Consider the following 15,274-nt stretch of genomic DNA (forward strand, 5'->3'; position numbering starts at 1 on the left):
TTAATTGCAAACCCTGCAAAAGAGGCCTAACATCATGCCAGTTCTTAGTTAAGGTACGATAGAAAGGTAACTATGTAAGCAGGTAACATTTTCCCCAGTGTGTGCTACATTATTGAGGATCCTTTCCAAGTACATACGTAAGAAGATGAAGATCATATCTAATTGGGTATGTATCAGAAATGTAATGCAAGTAGGATGTCTTACAAACAAGTGAACAAATCAAACTTTGAAACCAACTGTATCCTGCTCTTCATTTGGCATCACTCAGCTTAGTTAAAACACCAGGTTGCTGACAATCTGGTGTTTCAATATCAGTTTCCCTCCTGTTTTCATTTTTCCTGTTTTCAGTCCACATTTCTGCATCAGGGTTTTTAAAAATCCCCATTAAAACCCATCAGCATTTAAAAGCTCATTTCCCTCAATACACCATTTTTTTGTTATGAATTTTCCCTTATAAAATAATTTTTGTTATTTACACTAATATAAGCATTATTACACACACTTTCCTCTTGCAATGAATTTGCTGCTTGGAGAGCTGCATCAAAACATTTTGAGAAATGCACATTTTGCTCTGCTTTGGGTTCACACATTCTTTTGGGAAGTGTGAATTAGGAAAGGTTCACATTAAAATCTGTACTGAACCAAATTTCTCCCCTGTTCCTTTGAGTGACAAAACAAACATGGCTTAGCACACTGCCCATTTTGATTTAAATTATGTAAAATAATCAAATTTATGCAGGGGTAAGTGTCTGAAGTTATACAACCTGAATGAATTCATTACCGCCATACTCTCAACCATCAGGAGTGAATTAAAGACCATGAATAATTGAACTAAGCACACAAATATTAAATAAATTCTGAAATCCATTCAAAGTAAAGATCCCCAACCATTGGGCTGCTTTGAAATATGTTAAAAGATGTATTACTCCAGCTTTACCACTGACATATAGGGTACAATTTGAGAGTACACACGCTGAACCCCTGTCCCTGGAGCCTACCCCCCCAAAGGAGACATGACTCCAGTGTATGGGTTCAAATTAGGCGACAACTTTATTGAATTTCAGATGTAGGAAACTTGGCCTAAGCCTTGGAAGGTATCCCTCTCAACCTGTAGGGTATGAGGATGTGCAGGGCTAACAAGTGAAGTGGGAGGGAACTGTAAAGCATGAACTTACACAGCGTGCCCTCCCACATCACCTCAGTTGGGAGTTTGACCTACTTGTCGCCGCTCTAGGGCCAGTGACTCCCCTAATCAACCCTTTAATGGGCCCTGCCAGACGCTGCCCCGTGGGGGTGCATGAGATGCTCCCCCCAACTCAAAGATAGACTATAGGATACCTAAAGGTAAAGGTAAAGGTACCCCTGCCCGTACGGGCCAGTCTTGACAGACTCTAGGGTTGTGCGCCCATCTCACTCAAAGAGGCCAAGGGCCAGCGCTGTCCGGAGACACTTCCGGGTCACGTGGCCAGCGTGACATCGCTGCTCTGGCGAGCCAGAGCCGCACACGGAAACGCCGTTTACCTTCCCGCTAGTAAGCGGTCCCTATTTATCTACTTGCACCCAGGGGTGCTTTCGAACTGCTAGGTTGGCAGGCGCTGGGACCGAACAACGGGAGCGCACCCCGCCGCGGGGATTCGAACCGCCGACCTTTCGATCGGCAAGTCCTAGGCACTGAGGCTTTAACCCACAGTGCCACCCACGTCCCTACGCGGTAGGATACCTACCAAGGCCAAAAAAACCACCACCCGAGGCCCAAGATGGGCCTTGCCGCCAAGAAACCTACAACTGAAAGCCCCCCCCCCCAAAAAAAAAACAAGCACTGAAACTTAACCCAAGGTCACGCCTTGTTGCCCACCCAATATTTGATGCCTTGGTGCATATTGCGCAGCCAGGTGTCATTACCCAAGGGGGTCAGGTGCACCCCGTCTGACTTGAACAGCACCACATTGCCTACTCTGATGTCGGAGTGGGAAATAGAGAAGCCACCAATTTGTCGCATGGCCCTGTTAATATTTTGCACCGCATAATTGATGCAAGAAGGCCTACTGACCCCTCTCCAGCACAGGCAGGGAAGGAGTTTGGACCAGCAGATGGTCATAGTCGGGTGCATGGCATGCAAGTGTTCGATGCCTGCCTTTGCAGCTAGGGTCAAGCTGATGCCTTTTTGCTCCACTGTCATTCTCTCCCAGGTGCACTACCAATAACGCAGGTGGGCCGTGCACAGCAGCAGCTCTGTGCAGCATGGGCATCAGGGCATGCTGACGCATGCCACGTCGGCCCATCCAATAGATATGTACCTTAGGGTGGATGTCAAGATTATGGCCTCAGACATGTGAAGAGGCATAGGACGCCGCCCAGTGAACTATGCTGTGTCCCACAACCCAGACCTCCGTGCTGGGGAGATCTGCAAGAAAATTAAATGGCAACCATTAGAGAAAGCATTCAGGGATGGATGTATCCCCTGTAGACCATGGAACGCCAACGACCCAGTGCCTTGAACCTAGAGAGGTAAGAGCCAAGTGAGGCTTGGGTGAAGCATTGGCCCCTTTTCCCCTGGCCTCCATCCCATGCCCAGCCAGCTGCCCATTGTCCTACCTAAGCTGGGGGCAGGTCGACGGCTGACTTATATCCGGGGATGGCCCTAGCCAGGTAACCAGCGTGGTGTTGCAAACCCCGCACCATCCTTTGGGAGGGGTTGGGTGGAAATTCAGGACTTAAGGCTCAATCATGGTTGAGCTTGTTGAGTCCTATAACACCAGTAACCTCCCAACTCCCAAATCAGAGTCACATTTATCTCCATCCTGTGCAGGTGTCTAAGCCTGCAATCCTACACATGCTTACCTGGGTCTAAGTCATATTGAACTTACTTCGGAATAGACATACATAGGATTGCACTGTATGCAGTTGAACACTCTGCAATGTGCAAGTGGTATGACAACTGTGTAGGTAAGTAGGTAGAAAATAGCATAAATAGCTTAGTGGATCCTTCTGGTCCTAAGCTCACAAACTCATAGTTGGAGGTAATGCTGCATTTAAATTTAAAATAAGAGCAGCAAAGCCTAGAACTGATATGCAGGAATCTTCAGCTGGGCTAAGTTTGCATAAGAAGGGTGGTCATGCAAGGTACATCTGCTGAAATTCCCTCTTCTACACAACTGCAGAAGCTTGAATTTTTAACTGAAAATTCATGGGCGTGGGAGGAGAACAGGTTTAATAATGCCTTTTCATCTGCCTTGCCTAGTATCTTGTCCTGGCTGTTTTTGCTTTTTATAAAAACTAACATCCTAAAAATACCTGTGGAGGAAAGAAACATAGGATTCTGTGTATACTATAGCTTGAGCCTCAGAACGAGGCCTGAGAGAGCAGCTTTCCAGCCTGTGGGTATTGGCAGAGATATGATTGAAGCTAGAATTGTTTTTCCTGCTGACACATTTAGAAAATATTTAGAGGAAGAGGAAGAGAATGAGCTTTAAACATTCAATCTTGATATTTTAATGTACAGCACAGGAAAACAATGCCATGTGCGGGCATAGCCTTTTATGCTTTGTGTTAAACACATCTGCTGCCAAAAACGACCGCTTTAAACCAAACAAATTTCTCAAGCACAATACAGGTTATACTTGACAGATAGCATCTATCTGTTGTTTATGCTCTGCCTAAAATTTACCTGAGCCAATCAACTACTTTCATTTGCTTTTGCACCTTCCGGAATTTGTCTATGTGTTAAAACATATTTGCAATATTTATTTATTCTGCCATCTGTCCCACAAGCTCTACATTTTCAACAGTTTAGACTAGAGAGAGAGGGCCAAAAATCACCTGAGCGTCGTAAAATTAGTCCATGACTGTCAATGCAACACATTGAGAACACAGCTGCTGTCCTGCTGCCTGATTTAATGAGGTTCCTAAAGTATGTGGACAAGTATTCCTTCTCTTGGTTACCATGGAAACAGAAGAGGGAGCTTTGAGCAGGTGTCAGAAGCATTGCAATCAATATGAATCAGCTCATAGCCCATCATCTGTGGGGAAGTGTTGTCCAAGCTACTGTGAAGACATCCTTAATCCAGTCCTCTTAGTTGCCTACAGGTTCCAGCATACAGGAAAGCTATACATTTAATCCAAAATTCACTCACACAAAGCTAGCTGAAATCTGCTTCATTAGATAAAGAAGCACTGAAATAAAAGTTACCGTAAAACAACTTCTTCTTGTTCGTAATATATATAGCTGGATGTGCTATGATATATGTGGAACACGTATAAGAACATAAGAAAATCCTGGTGGATCAGGCCAGCATCCTGTTTTCACAGTGGCCAACCAGATGCCTGTGGTAAGTCCAGCAGCAGGACTTGATCGCAACCACACTCTCTTCTCCTGTGGTTTCAAGCAACTGGTATTCAGAAGCATACTGCCTCTGGCTGTGGAGGCAGAGAAGAGCAGTCATGACTAGTAGCAGATTTTTTGACAAAGATTGAGCAAGTTTAGACATAATGCTAAACTATGGTTACACATTACATGAATGAGCTTTGGATTTGCTTGTTCCCCTCTTCCTTCTCCTGCTCTGGTATTGTGGTGAGGCGGTATTTGGAAGCAACTGCCTCCAGTTTAATCAGATTCACACCTAAACTTGAGAAGCTCTGGTTGGCGAAAAAGCCAGGACCACCGTTATTATTTGCAATGGGCTTTCCAGTAAAAGTTATTGTGTGACTCGTGTTTTACAATATAACCTCATTGATTCATACCTTCTGTAAATTGATACTTCCAGAGGTTTGATAGGCCTCTCCTGCTATGTGATTTATGTTTCTAATCTACATCATTGTACTACAAGAAAATGTCAGAATCTCCATATTTTCTATTGTATATGCTGAGGCATTAATCCACCAATAACCCTACCATCTCATTTAAACCAGTTGTAGTGCGGGAAAACTGATAATCATAGGGTCAGTGAAAGAGAGCTGTCATATAAGGTTATATTGATACTAGACCACAAACAGATATCTAGGAAGTTCACATTTGGGATAATGAGGCTGCGCGCTTATATATATATATACGCATAAAGAACACCTCCATATAATCTATCAACAATACTTTCTCTTTGTTCAGGATACTCTTATTCCATGCACAGAAACTTACAACTCTCTTCATTGAAAGGATGTTTGGGTTCTCTCTTCTACATCTGATTCCAATGTGGCACATGCAAGAAGAATTCTCTTCTTTTCCCATTAAAAAACAACAACTGTATATACCTTGACCTTGAATCTCAAGACTGTAACCACTGGTCACATTCTAAAGAAAACTTGGAGACCCAAATCTCACTAAAGTTCTCACTCATATGCACATGTCCCACTGAAATCAATGCTATCTAACTGTGCATGTCCCATAGATTTAAGGCACACTTAGGATAGCTCTATGTCATCCTTTTCAGAAGTCAGCCCTCTATTTAAAAGCACCCTATGTTTGAAGGGCAAATTAAAGATAAAGAACCCTAAGAATGGGCTAGTAGGAGGGACCTTGAAGCAGCCCACCAAAAGTAAGCACTTGAACAACAGACTCAGCAGGCACACAGGCCACCTGGTCATAATCATCCCCACTAAGGCAAGAGCTATTGTTTTTCTATTTAAATGATGGTAATTATTTCAAAATGTACATAGTAGCTTATGCAATTTTTATGCAGATCTCTTCATTTTTAGTGATACATTTCCTCTTTAAAGGCAGTGTGTAAGTGTCCACTCTAGGCACACTTTCTCTGATCAGGGTTCTCTCCCGCCCCCCCAACAGTAGGTATTGTCAATAGGAATGGCCATTGCCAATAGTCTTGACAAGCCAACTGAAATACTATTTTGCCACAATGAATGGGTCTATTGGCTGGAAATCATTTTCTACTAAGGCAGCAGAAATTTCAAATTTCAGATCCAATGATGATTTGCTGTGTTTTCATGGAATCCTCCAAATCTTTAGCAGAAAGTGGGAAGCCATAACCTGTCAGCGTTGTTGTTGTTGTTGTTGTTGTTGTTGTTGTTGTTGTTGTTGTGTCTAACTCTTTGTGACCACATGGACCAGAGCATGCCAGGCACTCCTGTCTTCTACTGCCTCCCACAGTTTGGTCAAACTCAGGCTGGTAGCTTCGAGAACACTGTCCAACCATCTCGTCCTCTGTCGTCCCCTTCTCCTTGCGCCCTCAATCTTCCCCAATATCAGGGTCTTTTCCAGGGAGTCTTCTCTTCTCATGAGGTGGCCAAAGTACTGGAGCCTCAGCTTCAGGATCTGTCCTTCCAGTGAGCACTCAGAGCTGATTTCCTTAAGGATGGATAGGTTTTATCTTCTTGCAGTCCATGGGACTCTCAAGAGTCTCGTCCAGCACCATAATTCAAAAGCATCAATTCTTCGGTGATCAGCCTTCTTTATGGTCCAGCTCTCACTTCCATACATCACTACTGGGAAAACCAGCATAAGAGTATCTAAAGGGCTGTCATAGGGAGAGTGCAGCACGTTTATTTTCTCCTCCTCCAGAGGCTAGGACCCGAACCAATGGATTCAAGTTACAAGAAAGGAGATTCCAACTAAACATCTAGAAGAACTTTCTGACTGTAAGAGCTGCTCAGCTGTGGAATGTTGTTCCTCCTTCACTGGAAGATTTTAAGCAGAGATCGGATGGCCATCTGTTGTATATGATCTACTTGAGATTCCTGCATTGCAGGGAATTGGACCTGATGACCCCCAGGGCCCCTTCCACCTTTATAGCTCTGATTCTATGAAATTTTAATGTACTAATAATGCTAATGGCAATGCTGCATATAAAGATGACTCAGCCATTAATCTTTCCAATAACAAAGATGCTCGCTGCCAAAAGTCTTGATTCCCAGATACTTTTCATCTCCAGGATAAACTGTTTATCTCCCATCCACTTCCATCCAGATACAGAACCACATGTTTGAACATTACCTTTAAGCCCAGAGCATAGAATAAGGAAAGAACGTAACAAGGATGAGTCATGCTTGTTTACATTATGTTAGTAAAACTCTAGAATGTCCACAGATTGATTTACACAATCAAACAGATACATTGTGTCCCAGCCAAAGCTGACTAATCAAGCCTATTGAGCAGAAAAAGGGAAAGAAAATAATAGAGAATTATCATGTTCTGTTTCCATTTTATTCTCTGTTCTACCTAAAGTTGAGAATTCATCACAAACATATATTTAAGGAATATTTAAGGAAGTATCAAGATGGACCTCAAAAGGAGGCAGATGTGGTCAGAGAACACATTGTTTCCATGTTTTTGTAGTAGTTAAATCACTTCATTACATCTGCATTAAGAGTTTAGTTTCTCTTGCACAAAAGAAATAAAATTGTTCTTTTTCTTTGATGTTATAATTTTCTATATAATGAGTATTAAATGCCCTGAATGCATTCTGAAGTAGTGCAGCCTCGCGAGTGATTTTTGTGTGTGTTTCTGGCTCTTAGTTAGTCATAGTTTTCTTCTTGGACTCATTTTCTAACATTATGGTCTGTGCTCTCTTTTGCTGAAATGGCTCCTTACCCAGTCTCTGGGTGGGTGGTAGTTGCGGCCTATCATGGCAGGCCCTCAGCTCCACAAACCAAAAACCTCCCCATCATGTGGCTGCCAGTTGGGGAATTCCCACAGCCAGCTGCAAAGGATGGTGGGATAACTCAGCATTACCAGGATTTCAAATTGGCCAATCAGATGGCCTAGCTATAAAGCCTAGCTGCGCCCAAGTTTGGGATCACAATCAGCCAAAGAGCAAGCAGCAAGCAGAACTGCAATTATTTTGGGAAGAACTCTGTGGATGCTTTATTCCACAATTCCATGTGTGCAAATATTTTTTATAGAATCATGTTCTGTTTCTCCACTGAGTAAGCTTTGGTAGATGAAAATATGTGTAGCGGTAATAAATATTCTGATAATATATGTATGTTCTGTATGAGTATACAAGAATGACCATAGTGGATTAGACCCAAGGTCCATTTTGTAGCAATCCAGCAAAGAGTTGTATACAGTTCAGTTCTTGATTTCAGGCAAGGAAGTCTTCTATCCTGATTAAAACATGCTCTGCTTTAGCAACAGAAATGGATCATATAACTTCAGATCATACTCTGAGCCTTCAATAGATGACAACTTTGCAAGTTCACAGAACCAGAATGTAATGATTTCTGAAGCCTACTGATTGTCCCTCTTTGCACATCCTCATAAAAATGAATGACACCCACTACGCCCAGTTATAAACATATAACATCTGATGAAGTGACAAGGAAGGTGGAGGTGTTCTTGTCAATTCTTCCTTTAAAAAGATAACATACACTACAAATGAAAAGAATACTACTTCAGGCCAGTGATGGCTTCATAGATGGAGTCAACAGGAGAGGTTTGATATCTGAAGTCACTGTATATGCTTCCTTATTGAAGGATCACGGGCAGGAGATTGGCTACACCTCAGGGGGGAAATATGCTTGACAGAAATATTGTGAAACTGATCAAGAGGGTTTTAAACTAAATTCTGTGGGAGGGGTGGAGACAAAAGCTAAAAGGTAAGTACAAAGATAGAGACATTTGCACATAACAACTATGACTTTTGATGTCTGTATACTAATGTGAGGACTGAGGAGCTAAACAATATGATCTTGAACTCCTAATACAGGAAGGTAAATATGACTTAATAGGTACAGCTGAGACTTTGATTGGATGCCTCCCATGGTTGAAATGTATCAATTCAAGGATATGACTTTTTCAAAAAAAGAGGAAGGGTAGCACCATGTCAAAAATGTGTTCACCTGCACAGAACAGACCTTGGGACTGCAGTTGATCACAAGCTGCACATGATCCAGCAGTGTGATGCTGTTGCAAAAATGGATAATGTGATTTTAGGTTTCATTAATAGAAATGTATTTCCAAAGCATGAGAGTAATATTCCCACTGTATCCTGCTCTACTCAGGCCACATCTGGGAGTATAATGTGTGGAGTTCTGGCCACTGCACTTTAAGTAGGATGTTGGCAAAATGGAACAGGTTCAGAGAAGGGCAATTAATATGGGTCAGGGTGATGGAAAACATATTCTATGAGAAAAAGTGACTATGCTAAGTTACAGGAGTGTACATTCAGTTGAACATTTGGAGAAATGACTTAATGCTAAGAGTATTGTTGACCATGGAACCAATTACCTGTTTGGGCAGTGGGTGGGGATGGACTCACTGGCAGTCCTCCAACAGAAGCTAGCTATCCATATGCTGTAGCTCTAGATTTCCTGTGTTGAATAGAGACTGGATAGTGAACAAGGCCTCTTTGAACACCATGCACTTAAAACACACCCAATGCACATTCAAAGAATGTGACTTTCCCCCAAAGAATACTGGGAACTTTAGTTCCCCCACCACATCCTTAACAAAGTACAGTTCCTAGGATTCATTGGGGAAGTTATGTGCCTTAACCAGGGCTGGCCCAAGACATTTTGGCACCTGAGGCAAACCACAAAATGACCCCTGAGGTGGTAACTTCACCTTGCCTTATGGGTAGGATGCCCCTGAATTTAACTGTGCATTGGATGTGTTTTAAATACATGGTATGGATCTGTTCTGTGATTTCTCAGCCATGATGCTTTGAAAGAAGACAGGTGGGCATCTGGTGTATATCCAAACACTACTGTCCACGTGTACAGAATATTAAGCCCATTACATGCCTTCATGAGCCCCTACCCATCTACACTACAGGTGGAATGCTGGATAAAAGCATGTTGTGAAGACTGTATTTAAGGCTGTGAGAAAAGGCACCTGCCTTTTCAAGATACTTCTCCAAATTATCATCTCAGGTACTTTATGGCACAGGCCTCTCACAAAAGGGCATGAGAAATAACCTACATGTTGTTGTTATAGCAGTTAGAAAAGGCAATTGTTTGATTCAAGGCACTGAACCAGCAGGATGCTGGTTGGAAGTGCTAAGGATGTTCATGAGTTGTGACTAAACACATTTATATTTTGAGAAATTGCCACGTCAAATGTCTTACTGGTGTCACATTTTTTAGCACTCCTTATATCTACTTGCATTAGGAAAGAGACTGCAACCAACAATGAAATCCACTGAGGTGGCAAACAGATGAGGTCACATTTCCCCTACACTTTTTAACAGATGTTACAGCTTAAGATGCTCAGAAAGACAAAGCTTTCATTCCAGCCCTAAGGAGCCATTTTCTACAAAGTGATGTTCTATGCTCAGCAAAGTAAGTGTCACTTCGTGTCATGTCACTCAGTAATGTTGTCCTATACTGTAAACATGAAAGACAATATGAGATTCTAAATGTTTTATTCAGTGCTAACAGCAATTTGTTTTACACCCCTTTCTCATAATTACATTTGTCATTGAAATAGACTTCTGTTTAGCATCCACTGCCTCATCCTTCTGCCTTTGGAATGTCATGAGGATATTTTGATGTTGAAAGGAAATGTTTTTGAAGCACAAAGTCTCTTAAAAAAATAATTCTAAATATCCCTAGTGCAGAGTTCCAATTGATTAAAAATGGCATGCAAGCCCATATATTTAAAATAAAAGAAGACTGACATATATAATTGTGCAAAGGGAATATATAATCCCTTTGCAATGGAAGGCAGAATATGAAATTCTATTATGGGATCAGATAGAGATGGACAACATCGCCCTGCTACAGAGCTGAAGAGCATTAGATTCCATGTATTTAAGACCCCACATGGAATTACACCCCTATTATACAGCCACCAGCTAAGTGCAAGTTTGATCCATATGCTCAGGCAAACTTCACTCTTTGGGGTAACTCACACGTAGCCATAGGCTATGTACACATTAAAACACGGCTAGGTCATTCTCTTTCTCAGTTTGGGTCTGGGGTGGGGAAAAATACACCAAAACACAGTATTTCATAAGAAATGACAGGGCAGATACAAGATAGATGTGGACTGTGTACACCATTTCCCAAACCAGGAGTGGGAGCACACTGAATACAGAGGAACTGGGAGTGTGTGCATGGCCACACATCAATTTTATGGAACTCTTCAATCAAAAGAGTGTTTTGCACATCTCATGGCTTCTGACTCAAGATAGCTGGTTTTAAACTCCTAAAATGATCCTAGAGGATTTCCATCTCCTCTCCCCCACTGCTCCCCACACCACACCAATGAGATAGCAGCACTCATTGCAGCTCAAACACAGTATTGTGGCAAAGTTTGGTTCAGATGTGCTCAGTGCTGCAGGTACACCAGGCCAGCTGCCAGAGGTATGAATTTTCAAGGAAATTAATTCCTTGGTATGTGAAACATTGTGCCCTAACTTAGACCTAATCAGAAACAGGTGGAACATAGAATTAAAAGACAGCCTACATACTGGAAAGATGCCTTCCTGACTACTTATTAGATTAAGACTAATCCAGCAAAAGATTTTATGTTGAGATTATTGGACACCAGCACATTTTAAACATCTGGACATCCTAACCGAAGATGAATGCTGATGATGTAAGCAGCCACAATCAGCCACAATACATCTACTTTAGAGGTGTCCAGTTGTGCCTGTGTGGCAGGAAGTCTGAACCAGAACTAATTTGGCCTTAGATAACACCCTTGAGAAAGGGGGTGTTCATGCCATAACAGGCCATATGGCTGCTAAGAAGAGGTTGGTGGGATGGCAAAAAGAATAATTCTTTAATCCTGGAAATCGCTTGCCAGTTGCCACACTGGGTATTGAGGGCTTGATGCAGGACCTTCTGAAGTGAGCAGCCCATGAAAATACTCTGTTCAGTAAACTGAGGAAGGAAGGAAGTTTTCATGAAACTTGGAATGAGTTCTTAGAACTCCTTTCTGACTGATATCTATAGCTTAAGGCTTTGGGAGATACCTTGCATACAATAGATAGCTATTTTTGCTGCCATCGCCCCTTCCCAAGTTGCATGGCAGTGATTTCTGGTGAAATTCTACCAGAAGCCACTACATGAGCCTAGTAAGCAAGGTGGGAGGGGGCACTTCCTATTTTACATCAAGCAGTGAAATAGGGCAGGCCATCCCTGATGAAACTTCTAGCGGCAATGCAGTGGAACGAAGAGGGTGTTCAAACCTTCCCCCAGCTTGTTATGTACTGAAGTCCTCACCCTGGGCCAGCAGGGGGATAGTGTAGATAGTTATGCAAATGAAGGATCGAAAAGTGACGTTCAGTGATTGGATAGTTTTAGAAAATGGCAACAGTTACAATTGTTCTGGAGCTCTATATAAGCAGGCTGACTGAGCCCCTCAGCTTAGTTCTGTTCCAGCTTACAAATAAAGAGCTGCTTTGGAAGAATCACTGTGTCGTCTGCTATGTTCGCCTACAACTTAACACAGCTGATTCTTTTTCTTTGCAGCTTCCTTTTGAAAGTAACCCTCCGCCCAGGGGTCAGCAAAATTTTTCAGCAGGGGGCCGGTCCACTGTCCCTCAGACCTTGTGGGGGGCCGGACTATATTTTGAAAAAAACAATGAACGAATTCCTATGCCCCACAAATAAGCCAGAGATGCATTTTAAATAAAAGGACACATTCTACTCATGTAAAAACACGCTTATTCCCAAACCGTCCACGGGCCAGATTTAGAAGGTGATTGGGCCAGATCCAGCCCCCGTGCCTTAGTTTGCCTACCCATGCCTCCACCGCCACCCCCAAGTTCCTCATATGTAATTAATGCATCATGGGAAACGGTGGCTGGGTTGCAATGAAAAAGCAGGGAGGAGGGGAAGGGTTAAGCACTCCTCCTTGCCTGCCTCTTCATTGCTGAGCGCTGTGTCCTCCACCCACTTTGCTGCTCTTTTGTAGAGGCACTGATTCTCACATCCCAGTCTGTCAAGTGATATGTAACTTGACATATATTAGAGCTGGGATTAAAACAAACAAGCCTAAGAACAAAAGTGAACAAGAGTATTTAGGAAAGACTGCAATGCTTTTACAATAATAAAAAAGGTTTAATTTTTAATATTTCACGAGAAAGTGAATCAAGCAAGAATAAAGACTCCCAGGTGCGCCTTCACCCATCCCGTGACTACAGCAAGTGGCATGTGGAATCGAGCGGCTGTACAACACTCAGCCTCCACAGGCATAAACATTATAAACGGAAGATTTGCCACTGGGAGACAATTACAATAAATGGATCATAAAAAGAAAATAAGATTTAAGAGCTTGACATATCTCTTATATACCAGTCATATTCTAAAGGGGTAGCGGTATTAGTCTGTTGTGATGTACGAAAAAAATAAAGTATTAACAGCCCTAACAGAGCCTGAAGACAAATGATACTGTTTTTAGTATGCTGAGACTGTTTTTTTAAGAGATTACTGTAGCAAGCACTCATCCTACTTTTGCCTCTGCAAATAAAGTTTTTCAAAACTTTCAACTAGTGCTTATTTTATAGATGTTTAATACTTGCATATTACTTTTCACTTTTAACATCTCACGACAATTGGCAGTACACATTAAAATCAATAAGTAACGACGGCTAAAACACCTGGATAATCATAAAACATAGCTGCTGGAACTACAGAAACCAGAACCATTAAAAAAAATCATCATGAAACAGCAGGGTAAAGCAAAAGGTCTTTAGCTGTCTACGAAATGATCTCATTGTTGGCGCTTGCCTGAGCTCAACAGGTAGGCTCACTGCAGAAGATGAAATGTCCTCCTCTGAACCATGCAACAAGTGAACTCCTGTAGGCCATGGTCTAGGAGAAGCCCATCTGCAGATCTCAGAGACCTGATCAAGCTGTATGGGAAAAGACAATTTTTCTTGACCAGAAGCAATAGTGGTACGAGAGAAATGTGTACTACTATGGAAAGTAAAAAAAACAAACTCTAGCAAATCTGTAACACTTACAATTGCATGTCCAGACCCCGAGGCCACGTGGACTCATATTAGGTCATGGGTAGGCAAACTAAGGCCTGGCGGCCTGATCCGCCCCAATTACCTTATAAATCCAGCCTGCGGACAGTCTGGGAATCAGCGTGTTTTTACATGAGTAGAATGTGCCCTTTTATTTAAAATGCAGCTCTGGGTTATTTGTGGGGCATAGGAATTTGTTCACTCCCCCCCCCCAAAAAAATATAGTCCGGCCCCCCACAAGGTCTGGGGGAAGGTGGACCAGCCCCCTGCTGAAAAAGTTTGCTGACCCCTGTATTAGGTTAATGGGCAAACTTTAGGCCACAACTTTATTGGTTACAGAATGTGAGTGGTATTGGCTTAGGCATTGGAATTGAAGCAACTATATCTGACTCCTGCCCGCCTGCAGGAAGTCTCACAAGGGTTAACCACCAGTAGGGGGAGCCCTGTTGATGCACATCAACTTGGAGCTCCCCCCAGGGTCACCGTAAGGTTGTGCCAGGGCCCTAGCCTCCACCCGGGCTTCGGACAGGAATCACGACCCCTGGATTCCTTTAACAGAATACCTTTTAAAATGGAGAGGCAGGTGATGGCCACACCTCCCCTCCCCCAAACCAGGTTTTACCAATGCCTAACCATCAAACCTTACAAAAGGTGTGACGATTGCTACGAGGTAGGCGAAAACCAAATGGCCAGTGCCAATTTACCAAGTGGAAAAATTCCTACAAGCCCCCTCAATGACATCTATCCGAGGTCCATAGCAAGGTCAATATGACAAATGCATGAAAAGAGGGCGGGAGGGCAGGAGATCTGCAGAAGCTGGAAAAAGGAGGAAGATCCCCCAGCCGCACAGCTGCTTAAAAGGGGTAAGCCATGCCCCTGGCCAACTGGATTGGCTGGCCAGGGTGTATGACGCGGCCAGGGGACTCCCTGATGACACGGTGGCTCAACCTAGCCCCTGCTGTGCGTTGAGGCCATGTGGCCTGACCGCAATAGCGCCCCACCTGGAAGTGGAGTGGTCTTCTCCTAGGACAGTTCAGAATTAAAATCCTGTTCATATAGATCAGGGCAACAGCATACAATTGCTTGACGCATAGGTGCCTACTCCCTGGGGCCTTGGGTGCCCAAGCACCCACAAAATTCCCTATGAAGGGGCCAGGCAGCCACAAATATTAGTGCCAGGGACATGGACGCTGCATGGCACCCACAGCCCCGGGCACCCACGGTTGTGGGGCCAAGCTGGCATTCCCAGTTGATGAGTATGTCAGGACTGCTTCCTCGCTTGTCGCGCAACAGATGAATGCATAGCTCAGAACTGTTCTCTATGCCAGTTAATGGTCAATCCTTAATTTACTTAAAGGAATGTAAATTAAATGAACACAAACAGAATATAATTTGGGATGGTTCCA

Source organism: Podarcis tiliguerta, assembly GCF_965153285.1.
Source record: "Podarcis tiliguerta genome assembly, chromosome: 5".
NCBI classification, from domain to species: Eukaryota; Metazoa; Chordata; class Lepidosauria; order Squamata; family Lacertidae; genus Podarcis; species Podarcis tiliguerta.